Source organism: Psittacula echo (genome assembly GCF_963264785.1).
Source record: "Psittacula echo genome assembly, chromosome: 7".
Taxonomy (NCBI): Eukaryota; Metazoa; Chordata; class Aves; order Psittaciformes; family Psittacidae; genus Psittacula; species Psittacula echo.
In genome coordinates, this window is record NC_137740.1 from 27,874,999 (window position 1) to 27,891,617 (window position 16,619).

A 16,619-nucleotide genomic window follows, 5' to 3' on the forward strand; every position below is an offset into this window, starting at 1 on the left:
CCATGCTTTTCCTCTATTTACCTTTTGGTCCAAAAGCAGAGAAGGGATTCCAGCACAAACTCCCCATGCACCAGGATGGAGCTGCTGGCACTGCTGAGGCCCTCCCATACACTGTAGCCAGGTCAAGGGTAGTGCAACAAAACGGAAGGGTTTGGAAACAAATGGGAAACAAGCAGAGTTTTCTTCCATTCACTGAAGATGGTAATTATTTTGGAGAGGACTGCATATCCTTTTGCCTTTTAATTAGTGGCAAACCAAGTCAACCTCAGCTCGTATGAGTGAGAAACTATTACAGGCAACAGATCTGCAGCCAAGGAAAACAAATCTGTACCAGTCCTTCACCCCCAGAATAACTTCTGATTGTCAAGCACCGTTACCAGGGGAATGAATAGCTTCTCCTGCAAGCTCCTCAGTCAATTAAACTAATGCAGACAAAAAGGCCAGCCAGCAGCAGCCAGCAGCACAGACAAAGTCAGATGCACACACTAGGTGCACACAGAGCAACCACAGCAGGTTCAGAGTGATGAGGGAGAGGAGAAGTGGTCCACAGCCTCCATCACTGCAGAAGACACCAAGGCTTCTCCTTGAGATGCTGAATGGCAAAAAACTGGTGGGATCTGTGCCCTGTGGAGACTTCATGAAGCTTTAACTGAGAAGGCAGAAGCACACCCCGGTACCTGTAACTGTCATCCATATTTAATGGAGACTGAGAAAGACCTGAGTGAGGAAACACCTAGAGAAGTCCTTGATTCATCAGTAATCCAGAACTAATCTACTGCTGCCTCTCCTTCCACTCAGGAGCCTTATAAACTCTACCTGAAAAATCAGAACAACCATCAAGCCAGAGCACAAAATCAATGCCAGGAGAAACAAAGTACAATTCTCAGCCCTTCTGGAACAAGAAAGCCAAGTGTCTAAAGCATCTCAATCATCTTTCACAGCACCAAAGGAAATAAAAAAAAAAAATATATATAGATGCAGCAGGAGCTTGGTTTTGGTCACAGCTGCTCTTTGCAAACCAGGTGTCTGGACACTAACGATCCATACGAATAGAACTGGTCCCCAGGTTTTTCACCCCCTTGCGCAGCTGAATTTCATTGAAAGGATGAATATGGACACATAAAGGCTACAGTGACATAGAAAGGCCTTCCTTCCTCTTCACTCTCCTGTGATGTGCATCAGCTTCAATTTCGCTTTGGAAAGTTAGCCAAACAGCAAAGCTTTGATCCATGCAGCACTGAGAAAACTTCTCCCAGTAAAAAAGGCTGCAATATACTCATTACTAAAGATCTCTGAATACTCTGTACAGGCAAAGTTATTGCCATTTCCTTGGTCCTCAGTGTTTTTTCTGGCAGCTGGCTGGGGCTACACTCCAAGGTGGGATGGAGCAGGAACAGCCAGGACAGGAACTGCAAAATGCAGTCTAAAGACGACTCCAAAATAAAGTGCTACTTCAGCAACACACATCCAAGTAACTTGCTTGACCTCAGATGTATCATGGAGCTTGCAACTAAACGTTCACTTTGGAGAAAGAGAATCAAGGAGACAAGCAAAGGATTCAGGCCAGGGAGGAGCATCATGCCTTCCATCAACAAAGAGGTGAGCACGTCAGCATGTGGACAAAGGCAAGCAGCAAGCAAAATCCACAGCTCCCTCCTTTCAATTGTATTTTAATAAAGTGTGAGCATGCAAACACAGCTAAATTCCATTCCCCCTCAAAAACTAAAGGAAATTGTATCTTTGATTTCAATAAAAACACAGCCTGGCCCTTGCATAGCTGAAGGCAGCATGAGCCACTGTTGTCAGACCAGCCCAGTGTAGTGGCAGCGAGTGCTCCTCAGAACTGGGCCCACACAGCCATGTACACCTGCCAGCACAGATGGGCTCTTCCAGCAGGTGTTATCCAAATCCTGGGCATCTCCCTAGCAAAGGGCAATGATATTTAACTTCCTTGTGGGCACAGGAGGCTGCCAAACATCTGTTGGGATTAGTTGGTTCATGTTTGTGAAGTCCACATAAATGCTATCATAAGGAAGGGGCTGACCTATTTATGGATGTGAATGCTGGACTGAGACCCAAACCCACATACTGTATTTGCACATATGGCTGTATCTCCCCCGCCAGATTTTACTGTGTAAAGCTAGGACGGAAGAACAAGGTGTCACCTATAACTTACAGCCCACTTCTGGTCACTGCTAATTTGAGTCATACCTCTCCCCTCCTTCACTTTACCCCATCCAATTGCACAACTGAGCCTTGTTAACAAGCTATGCTACTGCGACTCTGCTGGGAGCCCCCAAATGCCATATGGGTTGATCTTTGTGGGAGAAACCCACCGTCTCTCAAGCCTCCATACCACTTCCTGGAGCCCCACCAGGGCTGCAGGTCACAAACTCTCAACCCACAGATCTCAGGCAGGCTTCCAGACTCCAATCTGCAGCAGATCAGCCACCCAAATCCTTTGTGGCAAGGGACTTTGCATCAAGTTTCACATTTCTCTTTGGTGTCCCTCCCTCCCACACAGGCCTCCTGTGAGTGAGGGCTGAGGAATGAGACCGCGAGCATGCACAGCTCAGAAACAACAGTGATAACCAGCCATGTGGGAGATGAACTCCCCAGAAAAGACAGGGAAGAGCCCAAGTAGGTTTCAGATGGAACCAAGCACCTTTGCTAAAGGGATTATAGGTGGCAATGGCTTGCGATGGCAGGGCCACAGGAACCGTATGTTCTCGTGACTCAGAATTGCTTTGCACCAAGTTGCAAGTCCTAGACATACAGTTTTGCTCTGCCAGACGCTACTGCTCCCCTTTCCTCTACAGACACATTTCAATACTTATCAGGTCTCCATCTTAGTCACATTCTGCTAACACACACTTTTTATATCCTTTTCACCTTCCCTTATAATCAGCCTTTATGTCCCCAAGTCAATTGCTCTGCTCTTCTGTTGCCATTCTCTGCTTTATCTTCATCTCCTGAGGCAGGAGCAACTCAGACTCAGATGCTGCTTCACAGGTGCAGCCTCCACTCTCTGCTCAGGTTCACAGGACTTCAACATATATGGTTTGGCAGACTCACTGCTTCCCTTTGGGTAGCGGAACAACTGGCAGGCTCAGCCCACGATGCTACAGGTCAAATATAGAGATATGGACAACACAAGAAAATGCCCATGGGATATGGAAGCAAAAAAAAAAAGAGAAGGACAAACAGAAGCCCAGGAGCATACCAATACCATACCCAGACTTCCTTAGATAGATAGGCCTCGTCTTGTTCTAGAGATCGAGAGCATCCAAAAACCAATTCCATTACACATCAGGCAGAATGTGCATAACTAAAACACATGGAAAATATTCCCATCCAAGCAGGTGCATCTACCAAGACACCTGGAACTAAAGCAGATGAACCAATGTGGGACTTTCTGGTAACACACAGTTATCTTTGTACATCCAGCTCCACCTGTGAAATTGGGCACACCCTTAATCAGGTATGAATCAAATCATGTGAGACATGAGAAATTTATCAAGAGCCACTGCAAAAACCCATAAGGTTGCTTGTGCCTCACTGCACCTTCACAGGCAGACAGCTGCCCTGAACACAACAAAACTGGAGCTTTCACCAGGACTTCTTGCAAATGAATGCGTGACCAAAGACCTAAAACATCACCTCATGCACACAAATGCATGCAGAATGGAGGCCTGGACTATGGCATCCAGGGAACCAGGGTAGCGTGGATGACAGCCCAGCAAGGGCCCTGACCCTAGACAAAGTGCTGCTCTACCAGCACAGATAATCATTCATTCACATAGTATGAATCCTCTCTTTTTCACTCCATGGTACATCACAGCAAGGCAATACACCAGGAGGTGCAAATGTGCCAACCCATCTGCCCCGCATCCTCAGAAAGATCCAATACCCACCTGTAAAAACAGTAACCACAAAACACTGCCCTTAGGTCACGTATGCAGTGAGGGGATGGGAGCTAACTTCATGCAAAATAACTTACAAATGAACCTACAGGGATCCTTGTGCGTAGTAAGGCAACAAGCTCTGCTCTTGTAGCTCTTTCTCCTCCCACTCTACGATGCAATCCTTAAAAACTTCTCCACTGACTTCCCCAGCCTCCGCACACCCCGAGTTCACAGCTCTCCCACACAGCAGAGCAAAACACACTATGCCAAGACACGGAAAGAGAAGCACAGGCACTCTGTAAACTGCCATCCTTTCACCCAGACTCTTTGAGTACCTAGGTGGGCGGAGTGCCTTGGAAAGCCATGCTCATTTATATTGTTTTAAGTTCACCTGCTGCTCTAGCCTCATCTCATATGCAGAGGGAGACACTTAAAGAGGCATTACGTGCCAAGAACGCTGCACTCATCCCACAGCAACATAGAGGTCCAAGGCATTATTCTTAATGTCCAAAATATGCTTCTGCCCCACAGTTCATCAACTAACGGAGCTGTTAAAGGCTTGCAACTTGTCTGTTTCACCCACAGTATGATCTTCTGCACTGTATGAGGCTGACTTTTCATTTCAGCAGGGCCACAGTCACTCTGCATGCTACAGCACTGTTTCAGAACAAAAAAGGCCAGACATCTTCCCAGGTAACTTTAACGCTTTTGCCTATAATATTTTCCCCATCTGTCTACCTTGGGAGCAAATCAGGATTTAGGTACAGGACAGCACTTAAATACTTGCTTATCTTTAGGGCACAAGCAGCTGCAGAGAGTTCAGCTGGATTACTCATACACTTATGCAGAAGGTTCACCAAACCCTCCTTAAATGGCAAAGACGCAATGCTGTGTTTTCCAAGCTCGGTTCTGTGCATCTCAAGGAACCCAAGAAGGAAATGGATTATCTGAAAAAGCATCGAAGTGGAACTGTGCTAAGGAAGGCATAATTCTCATTCTCCCAAAAAATAGCCTGCAGGATCAGAAATGATAGAAAACCACCACAACTTTAAAGGACGCTTAAACTACCCTAAAAATGGCAGTCTTATTGTACACTGGAAAACAAGCCACTTAGGAATTATGCAGCTGACAATATGAAATACCCATTACCCTTTATTCTACTCACTGAAATATGTTTTTATACATGAATACCACATGGACCTTAATCTCAATTTTTTCTGGCTCATTCCTGGACCTCCCCACTACCACTTTCCAGTTTCAACAGCATTAAGCTGCCCTGGTTTCTAAATGCCAGAGGTAAAGACCAGCTTCCATACTAAGCTAGGAAATTCAATAACCATGCAAGGTAAGTACAGGCCTTGCCCCGCAGTCAAGGATGACGATGATAATGCTGAAGAAGCAGGTAAAAGCAGAAAAGACGGGGGAGATGGACTGAAAGATTGGTATAACTACAATAAACAGTTCAGAGCAATCGCCAGAGTTGGGTGGAAAACATGCTAAATTCAGCCTAATTACAAACAATTCTTCTCAAGCATCTCTGGTATAAACCAAGCTGGTATAAAGCACACTCCCAGGTTAATGAACTGAGCATGCATGTGCCATAGTGTTAAGCAAGCACATTGTGAAGCTCTGGAGGCTTCATGTGGAAGAACAATGAGGCCAACAAGACTCTAAAGACTTCAAATCCTCAGTTTATATAGCTACATATAAACAGCTATAAACTGGTTGAAATCAATGCCATTATTGCCATTTGAACAAGTCATAATCTGGCTAAAAGTTGTGTAAGAGGCTAAAGGCTTTAAAGGTCTCGAAGACTGAACTTGTGATTTCTGCTGGGTTTGCAGGAAGACTTCAGTGTTCTGTTGGCCTCCTTGTTTTATTTCAACTTGTTTTGACACGTTGCTTTTGTTACTGTGTGCATCAGCTAAGAATTTAGGTGCTCGAAATGTTTTTTGTTGTTTTTCTTTGCAGAAGCGTGCACATAATCTGAAAAACTTGGAAAGTTTTTTAAAATAACCAAAAACATTATTATTTATAATTAAATGAAAGATACGAAAAGCAAGTTCCACTCATAAGAAATTGAGAAAAATCTCATCTTTGTAGATCAAAGGGAGTAACATAGGACTATCTCCTGCTGAAATTGTTTGTCTTAGTATTTGTAGCCCAAGATTCCATTTTTTCATTAAAAGAGAGGAATATATATATACACATAATAGGGGGAGTTGGATATGTAAGTGGAAGATAACAAACACTTGAGTCCAAGTACTGGATGTACTGGATTCTTTACTATGAGGGTGGTGAGACACTGGCACAGGTTGCCCAGAGAAGCTGTGGCTGCCCCATCCCTGGCAGTGTTCAAGGCCAGGCTGGACTGAGCTTGGAGCAACCTGATCTAGTGGAAAGTGTCCCTGCCCACGGCTGGGGGACAGAACTGGATGATCATTAAGGTGCCTTTCATCTCTAACCTTCCTATGGTTCTACAATTTCTCTGATTATGACTGCAAATTAAAGAGAATAACCTTTGCATAACTAGTCTTTTTCTCCTAGATTTCACTGCCAATGATGAAAAAAGACTCCCAGCCTCACCCTCTCCAATCCCATCAGTAAGTAGGCAAGAATAATTTTCCTTCACCTTGGGAAGGCACAGTCCCTCCCAGATTGCACTCCAAAACAGCACAGAAGGAAATTAATAATTCTGCCTTCAGTCCCAAGTCTGAATAGTAGACAGTAAATAAGGCTTGGGGCCACACATTATATAAGTGAGTGATGTCCCTCAGGGATCGGTGTTGGGACCAGTCTTGTTCAACATCTTTGTTGGTGACATAGACAGTGGGATTGAGTGTGCCCTCAGCAAGCTTGCTGATGACACCAAGCTGTGTGGTTCAGTTGATATGCAGGAGGGAAGGGATGCCATCCAGAGGGACCTCGACACGCTTGTGAGGTGGGCTGATGCCAACCTTATGAAGTTTAACCATGCCAAGTGCAAGGTCCTCCACCTGGGTCGGAGCAATCCCAGGCACAGCTACAGGTTGGGCAGAGAAGAGATTCAGAGCAGCCCTGCGGAGAAGGACTTGGGGGTGTTGGTCGATGAGAAAATGAACATGAGCCGGCTTCAGTGTGCGCTCGCAGCCCAGAAAGCCAACCGTATCCTGGGATGCATCGAAAGGAGCGTGACCAGCAGGTCGAGGGAGGTGATCCTGACCCTCTACTCTGCTCTCATGAGACCTCACTTGGAGTATTGTGTGCAGTTGCAATCACTATCTGGTTCTCTTGGGAAATCCAGATTAAAGGCTTGTCTTGGACACAGTAATAGCTTGAAGTATCTCTCAAGATTTGCCCAAACCCATGAAAAGCAAATCAAGTCTCTACTTCAAGAGATGAGGTGTGCTAAATTCAAGCCAGCCAATCTCCTTCAGGCTGAGCTGAAAAAGGAACACCACCGAGATCCACACAGGCAAGGCAGGGGAGATGCAGCAGCTGGAGTTACAACCACTTATCAGCTGCTAATCCAATCACCCTCCCAACCCAGACACTGCAAGCCACACACTGTCTGGGAGACTCCTCGCTTTCATTCAGGCTTGCCTCATTAAATGGAGTAATTCAAGTCTGTTAGGGTGAGGTAATAAACTGCTGAAAGAGACAGAGCTCCTTAGGGTACATGCATAGAGCACAGCAAAGATGCACACACGTGCATGTTACCGAGACATCAGCCACTACAGTTGGGGTAGGATGAACACAGCAGCTGCTGTGGGACTGCCTGCATGTCACCTGTAAATCACCACAAGTTTCTCTTGAAAAAAAAAAACAAAAACAAAAACAAAAACAAACAAACAAACAAAAAAACCACCAAAAAACCAAACAAAAATAAACAATGAACAAAACAGAACAAAAACACACAGAAAACCCTCCCCAGCCTGAGCTTCTCACAGCCAGCCACATTGATAAAAAAAACCCTAGAGGAGATATTTTAAATTTGCTGTGTTATACTTAAGATTTGGAGCTGGACCTCTCTTATCCCATCATGCAGCGCATCCCTAACCATCCCAGTGTGTTCCACAGCCCCCTCTTCAAGGTCTGCATTATGATCTGTCAGACTCCTCCATCCTGCCTGCTTTCACCCAGCTGGGCAGGCTGGTCCCACAATAAAACAGCTGGGTCCTGGTTCCTCAGCAGCATTACAGCACACAGTTGCACAGCCTTGGCAAAGGCTCTCCAGCTCGAGGGGAGATCAGGAGCATGAGCAGAGGGGGAAGAGGAGATGACTGCAGCTCCCTACCATATATCCACTGGCCTAAAAGGGGAGCAGAGGGCAAGTTACAAATTCATGCATAAATAAAACCTGGCTGTGTAACTCAGAGCTAACAGGGTAGTTTACTAAATGTTAATTAAATCTTCAGTGTCTGTTACCAACTGTGGAGATCAACTTATTTTTAGACTACATAAGCAATAAATGCTTAGATGAACTTTTATTAAATTTCACCCAGTGCATGAAGTATGTGGGGTTTTTAACAGACTTTAAACAAGACAGTTATGGCACATTAGTTGATACTTTATTACCTAAAGATAATGGCCATATTAAATCTCAACTAACTATTCCACTGGTGGCACAATCATCTAAGACTTGGCAGAAGTTTGCCTGCTTTGGAGCATCACTGGGCAGTGGTAGCAAGAAGAGGAAAGCAGCCAAGTTCTGAATGGCACCTACTTAGAGGATGCTCAAGTGCATAACCCACTTAGGCACAAAAGAGAATCCCTCCCAGCCAGGTCTGGAAACCCCAAAGAGGGTTGATAGGCTATCACACAGAAACAAAGCTGGTAGAAGTCAGCTTTTCTGTCAGCGTCCCTACCCCCAAACTAAATGAAACAATTTATGGGGTTACTGAAGAATCACTGTGTTACAGTGTTCCCTTACAGGATGAAGGGCAACAGAAAACATGCTCCCTAACAGCCTGCAACACTCAAACATCTGTAACTTTTTTCCAACAAAAAGTTATCAGCAACCCACAACTCCACTAGTGTTTGTTGTCCTTTCCTGAGGATATTGCGATAGTTTGGGAGTGCTTCTGAGTGACTCACACCTGTGTCACTGTCACCCACAGATCCCAACAACAGATATTGACAGTCTAAAATGACAAAGACTTGCTGACAGCAACTTAAAAATTATATTTTTTACACCAGTTCTTACACTTGTTCAGAACGTGATCAAAACCAGCTCTTTGAGATGAAAGCAGAATCTCCACTGAGGTATCTCTACCGGTAACCTTAATCACAACAATTAAGTGTGGGTAGCAGGTCTGAGGTTTTTTTCACATTTAGACTGGAAACATCATGAGCCCTATCTGGCCTGCCCAGAAGCAGGAGGAACGGAAAGGACCAAGCCCTACACTCTCCTAACCCCCAATTTTCAGGCAGGCACAAGCTCTCAAAAAGCTTTTAAACTTTGTGGGGTTTTTCTGGTCTGTGGTTTTCAGTTTGATTTGTTGTTTTCTTTTCTCTGCTTGTTTCTATTTTACAAAACAAAAAGCTCCCTAAATTAAAGAGAAAAAAACATAGAGCTCTTCAGGCTTTACTAATGCTCTCCCTCCAGCATCCCAATGCACACGTGAAAGCCAATCTCTACAACTTCCCTCCAATCCCTCCACCGGCACTGTTGTTCATAAAGTTATTTGAAATCCTGTATTTTCTTGCTTATAACCCACACTCTTTAAAGGTATTGTTCCTTGCAAAACTGTCCCTCAGATAACCCACATCCTCAGATAAACTATGGTTTTCGACTCCTCCACTTTTGCCTCCTTTTGAAGCATGGCTACAGTTCCAGTAAGCTCTCTAGCTTTTAGCAGAATTACCCTGCTACGAGAGCAAGAGCAAGGGCAGATGATGAAGCTAACAGGGTAGGAAAGCAGGCTGCAAAGGACAGAAAGCAAGCAAAAGCATCTCTCTATTGCTCACATGAGCACATAGCAAACAGATGCTGAATCTCTGACTTCTGGCTGGCCACACAGACTTGGTATTCATCTTGCTTCCCTAAAGGCTTCTCTCCATCAAAACAGTAACATACCTAAAAAAGTACAGATGTACATAAAGGAAACAAACATTTCTTCATCATCCAAATGTCATCTTTAAAGCCTTTCCATGCATCCACATGGACTTCCCTACACCTGAAGGAATTACCAGGGCTGCCACAGACTGCACCAGGAAGACCAAGGACAACCAGCCAGAGGCAAAACCCAGCACGGTCCAGGGCCAGCTGGAGCAGAGCATGGGGCTGCTGCCTGCTGCCCAGAGCCACATCAGGGCTGGAAGAGTTTATTCAGAGAAAGGCAGAGATATGTGGGCCAGGCTTTCAGAAGTTTGCCAAGCAACAAAATGCCACTGAGGATGCATTGCTCACACAACCATGATGGGCAAACGAATAGAGAAACCAGTGTGGGCACTCTGAGGGTCTATGTTTCCACAGACACATGGAAACTGTCTTCTTGCAAATAATTTGTCATCCACCCAAGGTAGTGCTTTCCTTTAGCTACAGTCAGCAAGAGATGTTTCAGAGAAACCTGCACAAAAAGAGTCTCTTCTTTCCAATTAGATGTTTACAATACAAGAGGCACCACCATTAGCTGATATAACTCTGAATGTACCTGACATTCACACAACCATCCCATCTCCTTTGCAGACTTGGCTAAATTCTTGTCCTCAGAAACATTCTGCATGATAAATGCCACCATTTAGTTACATGAAAAAGCACTTAATTTAGTTAATTTTGAATCAGCCTCTTTCATCTTGGCTTGCATTGGTACAAAGGAACAGAGAACTCTTTTCCATAGTACTCGCTGTTTCTGTGACACTCTTCTAACATGTGTCCTTTGTGTAGGAACTATTCCACTGGTCAAACTCACTCAGGTTTTTCAGCTTCCCACCATTTTTACTATCCTTCTCCAAAACTGCATACACCAGCTTCGTTGATCATTATGGAGTCCACTCAAGTTTTATAGTTAGACATCATACCTATGAACACGAGCAGGGATTTTAACAACATTCTGGCTTTGAAATTAAGTGAGTGGTGTCTCCACTCTGACCATGAATCCCCACACCATAATTTATACAAGTCATAATTAAAAATACATACTGATGATCATAATATGTATTTAAAAGCTCTCCAGATCCATTGATACTCTAGCTGACACCACTGGGTGCCTTGCAAAACTCACTAGTCCAGCTCTAGAGCTTCAGCCCTGAACATTCTAGAGAAACAACTGCTTCAGCAAGGGATACATATCTGAATCTGCCCTTATGTTATTTAAAAGCTTGAATGAGTTATTGAAAAATTTGAATGAGGTGGGCTGATGCCAACCTTATGAAGTTTGACCATGACAAGTGCAAGGTCCTACACCTGGGTCGGAGCAATCCCAGGCACAGCTACAGGTTGGGCAGAGAAGAGATTCAGAGCTGCCCTGCAGAGAAGGACTTGGGGGTGTTGGTCGAGGAGAAAATGAACATGAGTCAGCTTTGGTGTGCACTCGCAGCCCAAAAAGCCAACCGTATCCTGGGCTGCATCGAAAGGAGCGTGACCAGCAGGTCGAGGGAGGTGATCCTGCCTCTCTACTCTGCTCTCGTGAGACCTCACTTGGAGTATTGTGTGCAGTTCTGGTGTCCTCAACATAAAAAGGACATGGAACTGTTGGAACAAGTCCAGAGGAGGGCCACAAGGATGATCAGGGGACTGGAGCACCTCCCGTATGAAGACACGCTGAGAACGTTAGGGGCTGTTCAGCCTGGAGAAGAGAAGGCTGCGTGGAGACCTCAGAGCAGCCTTCCAGTATCTGAAGGGGGCCTATAAGGATGCTGGGGAGGGACTCTTCATTAGGAACTGTAGTGATAGAACAAGGGGTAACGGGTTAAAACTTAAACAGGGGAAGTTTAGATTGGATATAAGGAAGAAATTCTTTACTGTAAGGGTGGTGAGGCACTGGAATGGGTTGCCCAAGGAAGTTGTGAATTCCCCATCCCTGGCACTGTTCAAGGCCAGGTTGGACAAAGCCTTGGGTGACATGGTTTAGTGTTAGGTGTCCCTGCCCACGGCGGGGGGGTTGGAACTAGATGATCTTAAGGTCCTTCCCAACCCTAACTATTCTATGATTCTATGAATCACACTGCACCAGTCTCTTATCTGGTAAAACAAAGCCCACTACCTCTCACTAACACAGCACAGCTGAAGAAAATATCAGAGCAATGCAACTCTGAGATTTGATGTGCTCTGTAAGTTTCCATGAGACAGGGCAGCTAAACTGCATGGGAACCTGGGATCTTCTGTATCCTAACCATGACTGTTCAGATACAGGATCTGAAAACCACTCCTGGCCCACCAGTCTAGAGATAGGTTTTGCTGATTTGCCTTGGTTTCACTACAGCACATCACAAATGTCATTCAATACTTTTACCCCGTAAAGCTCAGCAACTGCTTGTGCAGTGTCTGCAGAAGGGGACTGGACTCACAGAGCTAGAGCCTGCACCAAGACAGGCACGCTCACCAGCATCCTGCCCAACATCCAGGCTGATCTTCAAACATGCTCTCAAAGGTGAAAAATCTCACCTTGGTGCAACAGGAATCGGAGCTTCTCTCCCAGCTTGGTACCAGCCTCTCTGCCCAGCCAGCACCAACCACAGTGGGCAATCAAGGCATGAAGGAGACATCTGCACAATGACAAAAGCAGTAATGCCCACTGACCCAGGCACCATGGAGACTGCATAACAGCATTTCATAGCAGTTTGGAGCTGTACCTACAAGAGCTTCAATGAGACACAGGTTTAGCTTCATTCTCTTGGATGTGTCCTTCATTTCCACCCAAGAGTTCATCCAGAGGCATACAAGGGCTGCACAACTCTGACTGGGACTGCTGGCAACATGGGACACATGCACAACCAACATGTTCATGGCCTCCACATAGCATGCACATGGTGGGACTTACTTCTAGGAAAAGGGCCCATCCACTACAAGACACCTTTCTTCAGCCAAGAGACTCCCCAAAAGCCTATAACATTCAGTAACCTATAATATGCTCCAACTGCAGGGCTAGGAAAAGAGCCCATAGGGTCCAGAGGACATTCGACAGCAAGAAAGCCCCCGCCACCATTACTAATGGGGACATAGTGCTGCCACTATCCTGGACACCAGGTCAGATGTCCCTGACCTGGCAACCTTTCCCAAAAATAACCAACATAAGCTGATTCAGACAGAAAAAGAAAATCTGAAGAAAACAATTAAAGAAAAACCATATATGAAACTCAATGAGAAGGTAGCAGGACTGAAGCCCTTATTAGCAACACCAGCATCTCAAATACAGCTGCAGGCAGGATTAGACACTGAGGGTAGAGGATCACTGCCACGTGCCTCTATGGCCACCACTCACTGTCACCTGCTGCCAGTCTTTCCTTAAGGGAAAAGGCCTCCAACAAAGTCTAAACAACTGAAAGAGGGGAATAACATAGCTAAAAAATTGAGGAGCGATACTATGAAAGGTCGTGGAGTGGGCATGGGGGAAATGGAACAGGCCAATGGGCAGAAAGAAGTTTTCAACAGTAATCTTTATCTGTAGACCGAAATATTTCCCAAAGGAAATCACATATTCCAGAACATTATTAAGTCTCGCTGCACCAGTCCTGCTGCAGCAAGGATGGGGATAACCAGAAAGTCCCTCACACCCCCAAGCTGTGCTGCTGCACAGCAGCCTGGCTTACAGACAGGACAGTGATCATCATTTTCCTGCATGAACACAGCTGCACTGTTAATATAAAGCTGACATGCTGCATCCTGTTCCCCAGCTCCATGTAGTTACCAGCCTTCCTAATATCCCATATCTGTAATTACTTGGTGAGCCAGCACCTGCTGTATCACCCAGCTCCCATATATCCAGGGACTCCCCACTCACTCTCACATCTTGGCCTGAAAAAAATCACTCCTGGAATGTGTAAGAACAAACTCAAGAGGTAAATGAGGAAATAAAGAAATTCACAAATCCAGAGTGTTTCAAAAAACTGAACACTTCTATATGAGACCCTGCATTTTAGATGGGTCAAAACCACTTTGTACACATGGGGCCAAGGTGTCGTGGACATGCAGGAAGACACGCTAGCCAACCTGGTAGCTCCCGCCAAGCTCTTAAAGCTTTCAAGTATCAGTCACCTAGCAAAACAAGAAACCACCACACAGGAAACCAACCACAAAATAACAAACAACTGGGCCACAGAACCAAATGGTAGAGGCACAGAAAACAAACAGAGAAACAAACAAGAAAAATAATCAAAACGAAGAAGGAGAATCCCACGTTCGTTTGTTTCACCTGCGGGGCCAAACTGTACCTAGAGGTACAGTAGCCAGAGCAATTGCGGCAGGAGTTTCTCCATCAACACCTCCTACTCCGGAGCACTGCCTTCTCCCCAGTGCAGCCCCAGGGCGTGGAGAGTGCTCCCGAACAATGGCAGGAATAGGATTTGCCTGTTCAAAAGGGGAGGGCAAGAGAAGGGGGAGGGAAAAATATATATATATTTAAAACAAACAAACAAAAAAAAGCCCTGGGTGACGTAAGGGTGCGGAGAACTTTTACGTCCTTACCTGCTGGGGGAGGGTGGACCTCCCCTGGCGTATAAAAAGCTGCCAGGGCTTTACTCAACTTGTTATTTACTACGGAGCCGCGGGCGAGGGGCCGGAGGTCGCCAGGTGCGGCGGGGCAGCGCTGCAGCCGCCGCGAGAGGGAAGGATGAATGGATAGATGGTTGAAAGCAACCCCAGCCCGGGCCAGGTGCACCTGCGGCTGGCAGCACCGCATCGCCCCTCCGAGCCCTACGGAACCCCGGCCCGCAGGCAGCCCCAACCCGGCGCGGAGCGGGAAGGCGTGCAGTGCAGCCGCTAAAGTACGGGGCAAGTTTCCCTCTGCCCCGCACGCGGGAGCTGCTCCTGCCCCGCGGCCGGGCTCGCACCTCACCGGGCCGGGCCCCTACAGCCGCGGCGCTCCAGGCAGAGGGAGGAGCCAGGCGCGGCTCCCCCCGGGCGGCCGACAGAGCTTCCCGCCCCGGCCGGGGGCTCCAGCTGTTGCACAGCTGCCTCAGCGGGCGGAGGGGGGGAACCGGGGAGAAAGAGGAAGGGGGCAAGTTATTATCTGCAACAATACCTCGGGGGGAGGAGGCAGCGGAGGCGAGCGCGGCGGCGGCGGCGGGAGGAGGCGGTGGGGGGAGGTGGGGCCGGGGGCGGTGCCACGGCCGAGCCTGGGACTGCCCCGCCGCGCCCGCCCCTCGGCCCCGCCGCCGGCCCCTTCCGCTCGTCGGCCTCTTCCGCGCCGTGTGCCGCTGCCCAGCTGCCTCCCTCAGTAGGCCCTCCTGCGCTCCATGCGCGTGTCCCCCGATCCTGCGGCCTTCCGCACACCCGACATCCCCCCGGGCGGGTCCCCCTCGCTCCGCCTTCTCGCATCCCTCCCTCAGGTCCCCAGGAAGCCCCTCCCGTACCCCTCCGCATCCCCCCGGCTGCGATGCTCACGCCTCCTTCGTCCCTCCTTCCTGCCCTTCCGCGCCCCGGTCGGCGCCTACCTCCCGTCGGGCGGAGGAAGAGGGGGCCGACAGCCCCGAGCTTGGCTAGACGGCCGCGAAACAAAAAGCGAAAGCGGCGGCCGCTGCCTCCCGCTCCGCCGGGCTGCCGCGCTCTGCCCGGGGCTGACGTCAAGGGCCCAAATTCCTGTCTTTCCCTGCAGGCAGATTTGTCCATGTAAGGGTTGGGGCCGTGGCCGGGGCGGCCGCGAGACGGGAGGGGGCTGCTGTGTGCGCACAGCGCGGTACGGCAGCTATCGGTACCTCGGGGGACGCGACGGTGCTGGAGGCAGCCCTGACCCTCTAAGCATCACCCTCGTGCGCTGAAACACGGGGACTTCGGGGGGGTGTTGGGCCCAGAAATGGCGCACCATGCCTTGCAGTATTGGGCTTTTCACCCAAGATTCGTCCAGGGCTCCCTATGGCGTTTTGGGTGCCCTTCCAAGCAACTTTGTTCTCTGTCCTTCCCCAACCGAGGTGCCTTAAAAGGTGAGGAGAGGTAAAAGGTGCTCGGAGTTACAAAGCAGTTGCCTACTCAGAAATTCAAAGCAAAACCTGTCTAGCATACTGAAGAGAGGGGGAAGGGAACTCTTTTCTGATCCCTTTCTGTTTGATTGCTTTGTGGCCATTTGTAAGGACTGCTATGAAAATAATTTGGGGTTTGAGTGTGATTGTTTTTCTAATGGAATATTACCCTTCAAGTAGCTGTTGGGTATCTGCATTTGCCCTGAAGAGAAGGGGAAGACAGGAGGGTTATGTTGCGTTCAGGCGCTGGGGAGAGCTGCCAAGCCTTACTCATTTGGAAAGAGATTTTTGGATGAGATTTTAGGCACTTCAAATCTATTTCATTTTGACAATAAAGGACTTTGCTGTGTACTGTCAGGAGATATTTACAGTCTGATCCCATTACCAGCTTTAATGTCCCTGGTCACTGCATGACAGCCCCAGGAGGGAAAGTTTGCCCATAAAGACCCAAAAAAGGACATTAAGTGCCTAAAAGACTTTAGAAGCTGGAGTATGGAGTTGTGATTCAGGCTCCCTACCCTGACTGCCAAAGTGTCTAAAACAAGCAAGTGCACTCCCACATTGTCCCAGGAACCCTGGCTAATTGGAGACCCTAGGAGATACCACTCCTTCCCCAGC

At 47.5% G+C, this 16,619-nt stretch overlaps 1 protein-coding gene across 2 annotated transcripts in view; it reads right to left on the minus strand.

The window, feature by feature from the left end:
* Nucleotides 1–15,120, minus strand: part of LPP (LIM domain containing preferred translocation partner in lipoma) — a 342,496-nt gene extending 327,376 nt beyond the window's left edge. For both annotated transcript variants that reach the window (XM_080623385.1, XM_080623381.1), the window contains exon 1: nucleotides 15,068–15,120. The gene's annotated coding sequence lies outside the window, so the exon portion shown is untranslated. The remainder of the gene's footprint in view (nucleotides 1–15,067) is intronic.
* Nucleotides 15,121–16,619: the final 1,499 nt, after the last annotated feature.